The 9,866-nt window shown below is 52.7% G+C and overlaps 1 pseudogene; it reads right to left on the reverse strand.

The window, feature by feature from the left end:
• Positions 1 to 4,614, reverse strand: part of LOC120585704 (G protein pathway suppressor 2-like) — a 15,837-nt pseudogene extending 11,223 nt beyond the window's left edge.
• Between the last annotated feature and the right edge of the window lie 5,252 nt (positions 4,615 to 9,866).

Here is a 9,866-nt window from a genome sequence, read left to right on the forward strand (position 1 = left end):
GTGCCAGGGGAGCAGCGTGCAACCTGCACAGATGCACAGATAGCGCTGTGCATATCAGAGATGGGCAGGGTCCTGGGGAGGAGGGGTGGGGCGCTCAGGGATCTGCCAGGACCTGGGTATCAAAGATGCCAAGAAAATAACTAACTGTCTTGGGGTGGGTCCAAGACTCCACCCAGAAAAGGGGAGGACTTCCAGGTGGTCAGGGTCCCTGGAGGGATGTCCAAGAGAGGGGAATGGTCACAGTGACGTTGCAGAGTCCCTTCTTGGCTTCTGGTGGGGGTCAATGCAGAGTGGAGTGGAAAACACTGTGAAGAGGAATCAAGGGTCAGGGGCCAGGTGCTGGTCACAGCTCTTCCAGGAGCACCTGTGACTTTGGGTCAAATTTAGCCTCTGTGATGCTCCTTTTTCAGCCGGGAAATTTGGGGCAGAATCAGGCCGTGCCTAGGCCAGCAGGAGAGTGTCTTTGGGGTGGGTATGATGAGGAGGAGGCAGGATGAAGGGGCCTGAGTCTCAGGACGAGGGTCAGTGGGGGCCCCAGGCTCGGGCTTTCTAATGCCTGTGCCCAGGCAAAGGTGAGGAGGGCCCGGACCTGGTCCTAGAGCTCAGGGACTAATAGGAGAGCCAGGAATAATAAGAGGGAGTCGGCCTTCACTTGTGGTCAGGGAGACCTTGCAAGTGAGAGCAGCCTCATGTGCTGCGAAGAGAGACCCAGAGTCTTGGCTCAGGTCCTTCATCTGTAAAATGGGCATGAGAACAGCTCCAGCTCTACCTCACCTCCACAGGTAGGAAGGGGAGTGGGGACCTTCTTGGTGGGACAAGGTTTGATGACCGGGTGAAGGGGAGCAGCATTTCATAGCTCTCTGGGCTTCAGTCTCTCCATCTGTAACTGCTGGACCAGATGACCTCCAAGAACTTTTTTTTTTAGCTCAGGCATTTGCAGAATCACTGATTAAACAAGGAAGGCTTCCTGGAGGAGTCCATCTGAAGGAAGGAAGAGGATGGAGCTTTTGGTAGATTTGCAGGTCTCAGATCCTGATTCCTTAAGAACTAGATGAAGGTAGGGGAAGTACAGGGGAGAAGGCAGCACAGTGTAGGAGTTGAAAACTCAGACACCTGCAGGGTGTTAAATGAGCCTGGCTGACTGGATGTAATCAATAGGGGGCAGTGGAGACTGTGGTACACTGGAGTACGCATGTCCCCCCAAAGGGGGAGCCATTTCTCTGCTCCAATGATCACTGCCAGGTAAGGATGCTGATTCCGCTTCTCAGACGGTCTCAGTTTTAATAAGTGCTCCCATCTGTAAAATGGGCACAATGACAACAGTCTCACGGAGTTGGTGTGAGAACTAAATGAGCTAATAAATGCAAATTGCTTGGAACAGCGTCCGGCATAGAGTAAGTGGCAAGTACTTGTATTGACAATTCCGCTACAGTTGTCATCATTCTCTAGCCACACAAGAGACCAGATGTCTTTCTTCCACGACCCCCGACGCACTCAAGGTGGGAAGGTGAGTGTGTCTCATCGTCGTGGTCCAGTCGTTTGGGGTCTTTGGTGCAATGGGCCTCCCTGGCTGTCCTTGGACTTGGTCCGAATGCTTATGGTAGACGAGACGTGTTTGTGACCTGGGAAGAAAGCAGATGCTGGGGATGCTGCTGTGAACAGAACGCTTTGAGTCACCTAGAATCACTTCGTCAGGGTTTTTATTTTATTTGGGGAGGTTATTCTGAGCCTGAGACATACACGCTGCGGGAAGGATTTGTCAGGCTCTGCTGGGCTGAGAGGCTGCAAAGCTCGGGGAGACGGGAGTCACGTGGTGAGGTGCAGAGACAATGCCAGTTGGAGAAGGAGCCTAATTGTGAACCTAAAAGAAATTCTCAATTGTGTCCAAGGACAAGGACAGAGAAATTAGGAGCTGGAGCGACAGAGTAATTGTCTAGCTTATCCTCTGCACTGAATGCGTTCCTGATTCTCTCAGGGCTGGCAGAAAGAGGGGGTGTGAATGTGGGGGTGCATGTACATGCGTGTGCATGTGTGCACGTGTGCGGCGTGTGCTTGCCTACCCGCTGCTTCATCTCTTCCGAGAGCCTCTCCTAGTTAACCCCAGCTGGCCTGTATTACACCTGCCCCCACATCCTGATTTCCGGTCCTGGACCTTCGGATAACCAGCTGTGTTTCCTTGGCTAAGTCATTTACCTTGCCGAGCTTCAGTTTACATATCAGGAGAGAGGTTTGAACGTTCTGGCCCTACATGCTCCAGAGAGGTGTAGTGTAGTCGGGAGGCCATCTGATGGTGGGGTCCTCGAAGGGCTGTCTTTGGGATCGGATACGACTCCTCTTGTCTATAGGGGCCTCTGGACATTCAAGGCTTTTTACAGCATCATGACCTCTGATTCCTGCTGAGACCCCGTGAGGCAGGGTGGGTGGATGCAACCCAGGTTATAAAAGGGGAAACTGAGCTTCAGGGGTGTTTTAAAATATAGCATTGTTATTGTTTAGGTGTGGTAAGATCAATAGATCGGTAGGCAATTGAGATTAGAAACGCAGTGTTTAAATTATAGGTCCCAAGAGGTGGGGGCGTAGTGATGATGGTTAAGACCTGGGGTGGCCTGATCCAGTCACACACCCACCCACACTGTGTGTGTGTTCGAATGCGTTGCACGGAGCACTGTGATAAGCTCCCCGTTCCTCAGGGAACAGGGAGACATGGGCAAAAACAGGGACTATCTGTCCCCTGTCAAGGCTCTTCATTTCCATCCAACACATCTCCAGGAAGGTCCTGCTCTGCACCAGGCATGGCCTCCAGCCTTGAACTAGAAGGACTTTCCTGCTGCTCCCTCAGATGGCTTAACAGGAGGGCAAGCATCCCAGTCTGGGAGCCAGGACACCTGGATTTGACTCCACACTGTCAGTGAGCCACCCAGTGACCTAGCCTCAATTTTCCCAACTGTATAATGGGTGGGCTGAGCCAGAGGGTCCTTAACCCTCTGTGAATCAAGTGATCTGAGCAGCGGTTCCCAATTAGCTGGGTAGGGACAGGGGGCTTTTCAAACACAGAATCCTGAGCCCTCTCTTAGACCTGCCAGATGACGCTCTCTTAGGAGGGGAGCGTAAGAAGCTGTATTATTTTTTTCCAGGAGCAATGGCAGATTTTATTGACTTGGACCAGGACACATGGGGACCCTCACCCATGGTGGTGGGGGCGGGGTGGGGATGTGATTGAAGATAAATTTTAATGGGCCCTTGTGGTAGAATCGCGGTTTCTGCCTGTGTTGGATAGGGGCCGGGGACCAGGTTGGCTGGTAGCTGCAAGCTTTCCCACTGGCTTGCATCTGCATGGGGGCGGGGGGCTGCGGGGAGGCAAGGAGTCCCGGGGTGAGATACAGAGCTTGGAGACACCTGGGGTGCAGGGAGGATGAGTCAGAGAAGCCAGTTTGCTGGTTAGCATGTTCCTTCTGCTTTTGCAAAGACAGCACCGCCAGGCGGGAGGAACCCCGTCTGGATGGGCTGAACGGGACTGTGCGCAGCGTAGGGCTGCGGTTGCGGCTGCGGCTGCGGCTGCGACAGGTACCGACCGCGCGGCAGGAACCGCTGAGGGTGCTCTGAGCTGCTGACTAGGACTCTAGGTGGGTTGAGGGGGCCCATAGCGAGGTGGGGGCTGAGCCGTCCCATAGGTGCCTCGATCTTGCCCGTGCTCTGGGGTCTCTGGGAAAGCGGCTGCTGAGCCCACGCAGTGCTGGGTTGTAAGCCCTTGGGGTGTGAACATCTGTTTGGCTCTGTCCGCTGCCCCGAGGTTCCCCGGGCGACTCTTGCCCTCCGGGGCTCCCCTGCACGCCGAGCAGGCGAATTCCCGTGTGGACGGCCAGGCCTGCGGGTTCGCCGCTGATGTCAGGTCGGGTCACTCTGCTCCTTTCGCTTCTGTTTTTCTTCCTCGTGGGAAACTTTCTCGAGCTGCAGGAAAAGCCGGTGCTTCTCTCCCTGCAGGGCCAAAAGCTTCTCTTGCACTTTCAGGATTTGTCCCTTGGTCTCCTCCAGTGACGTTCTCTCTTCCTTCTCTTTTTCCTTCCTTCCCTCCCGCTCTTCCTTCGTCTTCTGTTCCATCGTCTCGTCCACTTCTTCTTCCCCCTGCCCCTTGCACCCTTGCTCCATCACGATGTGCAACGCCCTGGCCATGGCGCTGGAAAGCCTGGGGCGCTCCAGGGACGCAGGCACGCTGCGGCCGGCGATGCTCAGACCCTGCCCAATTCAGGTGCTGACTGCCAGACATCAGATCCGGCCCACCTCCTCTTCGCTTTCCCCAGATGCTGTATTTTTTGAGAACTGATTCTGATGTAACCTGGCATTTGGGAAACACTGCCTAAGAAATCTGGTTCCTCAAAAGGGACGATGAACTAATTCCTGTTTGAGGCACAGCCGGCCTCTCCCATCGGCTCGAGTGCTAACAGGGCCTGTCTCACACGTAATTGGAAGAGACAGCACCTGCTGAGCCTGGATTCCATCATAAGCCTCTTGGCGGTGATTGTCCCATGTCCACATGTGGTAGATGGCCCACTTGGAGACCCAGGCCTGCCAGCTGGTGAAGCATCTTGGAGCTGAGAGCTCTTCTTGGAGCTTCATGCCAGTGCTGGGCGATAAGATTAGGGAAGAGATGAGGGTGCTGATTTGGAGTGGGCACTAGGAGCCCATGGAACAGGCTGCTTGAGTCTAGCGGGGATGGGAGCAGCCTATGACTTTGGGCGAGCCAGATTATCCTCTCTGGGGCCTTGGTCTCCCCACCTGTAGAGCGGGCGTGGGTGTGGACGAGATGACTTGCCTGGTCTTGACAGCTGGGACATCCTGAGTCTTAGTGTGGCCCTTAGAGAGGGCTCAGGGGGGCAGAAGGGCCGCAGAGTGGGCTGGTGGGAGGGCGATGGTGAGGGCAGCTACTGTTGGAGCAGGGCGGAGGGGCTCGGCCTGCAGGAGGAGCCAGCAGGCAGCTGGGTCCCCCTGCCGATCTGCAGAGTGGGTGTAGGGGAGCAAGAGCTCAATAGGGGAGGGGGTGATGAGGTAGAAATGGGAGAAGCCAAGGGGAACTCTGGGGTCCCCTGCCGTGAGGGGGAAGGGGATAAAAGTACAGACTCCAGAGCTTCTCTTTCCGGTTCAAAGGCCAGCTCAGCCTCCTCCCAGCTGCGTGATCTCGGAGAAGCCACGCCACCTCTCTGAGCCCCAGTTTCCTCACACCTACAATGCGGGATGGTAATAGCACCTTCCTCTGGGGTCCTTATGAGGACAGAGTCCTTAGAACAGCGCTCGCCAAGCATTTAGCTATTGTTGGCGTTGCTGTTATTACATTAGCATGAAGGCAGTGTACCCGAGTGGTTATGAGCAGGCCTCTGGGGGCTGAGCCACTGATTGGCCATGCGGCTTTGTTGCCTGGCCTCCCCGTGCCTCAGTTTCCCCACTCGTAAAGAGAGAACAGTATCTACTTCATTGGAGTAAGTCTTCAGTGAGTTTCTAGGTCGAGTGCTTAACGAAGTGCCCAGCCCATGTAAGTGCTCTAAAAAGAGCACTTGCTGCTGGTGGTATTATTGCTAATAAAGTTGACCTGAGCTAATTAGGCCAATACCATCACTGACATGGTTTTCCTCCCAGCTCCAGGCCGCCCCCAGCCCAGGCACTGCTCCAGAGGCTCGGCTGAACTTAGTGTGTTTTGGTTCAACCACCAACTTTCCTGATGTCTGTGCCCTGGTGTGAGGCAAGCACTGGACTTTGAGTCCAAGGCCCACGTTCAAGTCCCAGCCTCGGCCCCAGCCAGGACTTACCCTCGGCTAGTCTGAGCTGCAGTTTCCAAATCTGCGAAGTGTGACAATGAGGTCCTCTTTATCACGAGGCTGGGAGGTTTAAAGGAAAGGGCAGAGGAAAAGAAAACCCAGCAGAGCCAGCCGTGCGAACAGCAGTGCCCGGTGGCCGTGGTGGCTCAGCGTGGCATGCAATCAAGGGGACTCGAATTCGCTTGGCAGCTTTGCCACTCACTGGCTGGACCGCCCCAGGGCCAGTCTCTCAACCTCTCTGAGCCTGTCTCCTTACCTGTCCGAAAATATGGGTTATTTCATGAGGCTTGCCATCTCGCCTCGTCTCCATTCTCTGCCTCTGCTCTCTCCCTTCTGGCTTCCCTTGTAGTTAAAATGAGTCGTTATCGCTTGTGTCTTGAGGACGTGGATACAACACGCTGGCATCTTTGCGTATTTCTCCTCTGCCAGCCTTAGCGCCCGACGTGACTGCCCGTGCTGGATTCTCTGTCTGCCGTGGACGTACGCGGCCCGGGTCCCTCTCCTCACGCCGCTGAGCAGACCTGCAGCTACACGGGAGGGGTTTTCTTCCCTTTGATTTGTACTTCTTGCCTCCTTATCCCATGTGTGAGACGTGGTCTCCCTCTTTTCCTGTGATGTTCAGGATTCTAATTAAGTGTAAAAGGCTTTTACTCCTTACAATTCTCCAGTTATGAATAATAATACTGGCTCATGAATGAGAATTGCTTTTCTATTTAAATTCTGCTTTTTTTTTTTTTTTTTTTTGAAGGTACAGAACCAGGAAGGGCTCTTGGGTCATTTGCAAGTTATTAATTTCAAGCGGAGCTCTTAGCTAGCTTATTAATGGTGAGGGTATTACAGCCGAGTTAAATGACTGGGATGTTAATTACCTTGCAGGCTTTTATGGATAGAGAAATAGCTTATTCCATGTTGGTGGGTGGTCTAGGTGGGAAAACATGACTCTGCTTCTGGGAGGCATGAGAGGAAGTGGGTCTTGGGGAGATGCTTGCTTGGTAGACACTGGATCGCAAAGCCTTTCCCCAGGGTCTGTAGGATCCTAGGGCAAGGTGGTCAGATATGCCATAGTACCTGGGCCAGGTGTCTCTAAGCCAGACACAGGTAAGGAAGTCAACAGTTCTCAACACACAGGACTATGTCCCTTTGGCCTTCACCTCCACCAAGGACAGATGAGTCAACATGGTGGCAGGAGACATTTCCATTAGTCTAGCGTTTCAAAAATCTCAGTCATTGCAGTTCTGTTTTGGCCATATTGACACACTGCCTGTTCTATTATTTACTTACTATTTTTATTTCCATCGACTCATTTAAAAAAAAACTTAAATTTAGTTTCAAGGGAAACTTTATATCACCGCCATAAATGGCAAACCAGCATCCCTCGTCATAAATTCAAAGCAACATAAAAACGAATACACGGGTATTAAAGTAAAAAATGTACATTCGTGAACCACCTGAGGTGACTCCCACATGGGCAGTGGTGCGTTTACCACAGAACAGGAAACCTGGATCAGTTGAACGAAGGACTTCCTGAACTGGTGGCCTGTGTAGCCTCAGGGTGACAGCCAGGAGACTGGGAAAAGACTGTGGCAGGTGGGCCAGTGACCAGCCCAGAAGAACTAATGCTCTCTAGGGTCCTTCCATTAAGATGCAGCCGAAACTAGGAGGCCACAGAGGAAAAGGTGGATCTGATGAATTTCTGTATATTTTGAACATTAGGGAATGGCATGTAAATGATATGCAAATTTCATGCCAGCCAGCATTTGTTCTCTTGGGCCAATTGCTCAGGTGTGTTGGGGTGGCATTGTGGCTAGCCGGCCTGTGGCTCCTGCTTTCATCTGGTCCCTGGGTTCCCAGGAGCCACAACAGGAGAGAGGGGACTATCCAGAAAGTACTGGCCTGGGAGTCAGGATGGAGGTAGCCAAGCTCTGCTGCTACATTGTTGTGTGACCTTGGACAGACCACTAGGCCTCTTTGGACCTCAGTTTCTTTGTCTATAAATGAGGGGGTTGAATGAGATGCATCTGGAGACCCTGTGATTTATTTTATGTGTCAAGTTGACTGGGCCATGGCATCCAGATTATTCTGGATGTTTCTGTGAGAGCATTTTTGGAGAGTAACATTTAAATTTGTGAACTCTGAGTAAAGCAGATTATCTTCCATAATGTGCTGGGCCTCATCCAACCAGTTGAAGGTCTAAATAGAACAAAAGACCAACCTCCCTTAAGCAAGGGGAAATTGTACCGCAGACGTCTTTGAACTTGAACTGCAACATGGGTTCTTCTCTGGGTCTCTAGCCTGCTGGCCCATCCTGCAGATTTTGGACTTGCTAGCTTCCATAACCATCAGAGCCAATTTCTTAAATAAATCTCTATACAAACATCTTATTGGTTCTATTTCTCTGGAGAACTCTGACTAATACAGATGTCCTTTAGCCATTGGCTACCTTTGTCATCAGGCAGAATAGGTAGATGCTCAAGGAGGTCATAGTGGCTGGTCTCCGCTTCCCTGAGCTTTCCTGCTGCCCGTACACAAATGGAATAGAACGAGTTAGCTCAAAGCAGCTTAAACCGCTGAGGACTTTCATCAGTGTTTCTGGGGGTCCAGGGGTAAGTCAGTCTCTAGGGTGGTTTGACTCAGAAGCTCGATAGTGTCAGTTGTTTTCCCATCTCTTCATTCTTTTCTATTCCTGGTGTTAGTTTTGACTGGAGGATAGCTTCCCTCATGGTGGCAAAAAGGCTGCACAGTTCCTGCCATGCCTCCTACTACAGAAGGAGAGAGATGTTTGCCTAGAGTTCCAGCAAAAGTTCTCAGCCCCAACGTGGGCCGACTGGTCCATTTCAGAGCCAAAACTCGTGGCCAGGGGAATGGCATGAACGGATCAGCTCAGACCTGGTTTATCTAAACCAACCACCGTGGCAAGAGGCATGGATTACCTTGCGGCAGAGGGCATTGGGCTAGAGTGGGGTTAGCCGCATGCAAACGGTGTTTCGGGGCCTGTGCGAATGCTCGGCTCAGAGGTTTGGCCCAGTGTGGTCCAGGCACCAGGCCCCGTTTCTTTTTTCCCTCCGCTTCTTTCTCTTCTCTTCTCCTCCTCCCCTTCCTTTCTTCTGCTCTTTCTCCCCTGTGACGCAGGCTGCAGCCCCGCCCTGGCCAGCTGCCCAGCCACCCAGCTGGGAGTCCCTCACGTGCCCATTTGTTTGTATCCGCTCAGCATCGCTTCTCCCCATTCCTCCGGAAACATACGCCCCCTCTTTGGGGGACCATCCCCCCATCCACTCCATTTGCGGGGAGCTCTCCATCACTGGACCCCTTCTTGCTTACACAAGTGGTCATGAGGTCCGGGCTGAGCTCCTCTCTGGGATTTTGCATCCTCTCTTTCCTCTAAAATCACTTGTTGAGATGACGTGAGCTGGAGCTGTCTGTAGCCTGATTCCCCCCTGCTCTGTGGAGGAATCTATGTGCAGGGTAGGGGGTGGGATGGGGCGGGGTGGGGGGATAGAGAGAGAATCATGCCCTGGACTTTTCAGTTCCTTTCCCTATGAACCCACTTGGGATGGGCTTCTGTTGCTGGTGACTGAAAGTACCCAACTGGTATACCAGCTTTCATTCCTTTATTAATTTAATCAGAACGTATTCGATACTTCCTTCAGACCAGGTAATTCTGGAAGATAAGTACTATTACTGTCCCTACTTCACAGGTGGGGAATGGAGGCGTGGAGAATTTAAGCACCTTCCTCAAGGTCTTTCGCCTAGTAATGGTGCGGCTGGAATTTGAACCTGGCTCTGCTTGTTTCTCAATAGCCAGCTCTAGCCAGGAGCTGCCGTGAAGCCATCCACATGGGGTCTGCAGCCGGGAGGTGGTGGGGCTGGGATTTTCTCATGCAACGATTTTCACTTGAGGGTCAGTGCCTCCAGCAGAGATTGGATTTCTTCTGCTGAGGGATGGCGAACTGCCTGGGCTGCCCGTAGAGATAAGCGTTGATGTTAAATGCCCACCAGCTGGGCCCATGCCCCACTCCCTGGCATTCGGAGCTCCTGGGCCAGGGCCCTGGCGCTGATTTC

The sequence above is a fragment of the Pteropus medius genome, unplaced genomic scaffold, assembly GCF_902729225.1.
Source record: "Pteropus medius unplaced genomic scaffold, Ma_sr-lr_union100, whole genome shotgun sequence".
Classification (NCBI taxonomy): Eukaryota; Metazoa; Chordata; class Mammalia; order Chiroptera; family Pteropodidae; genus Pteropus; species Pteropus medius.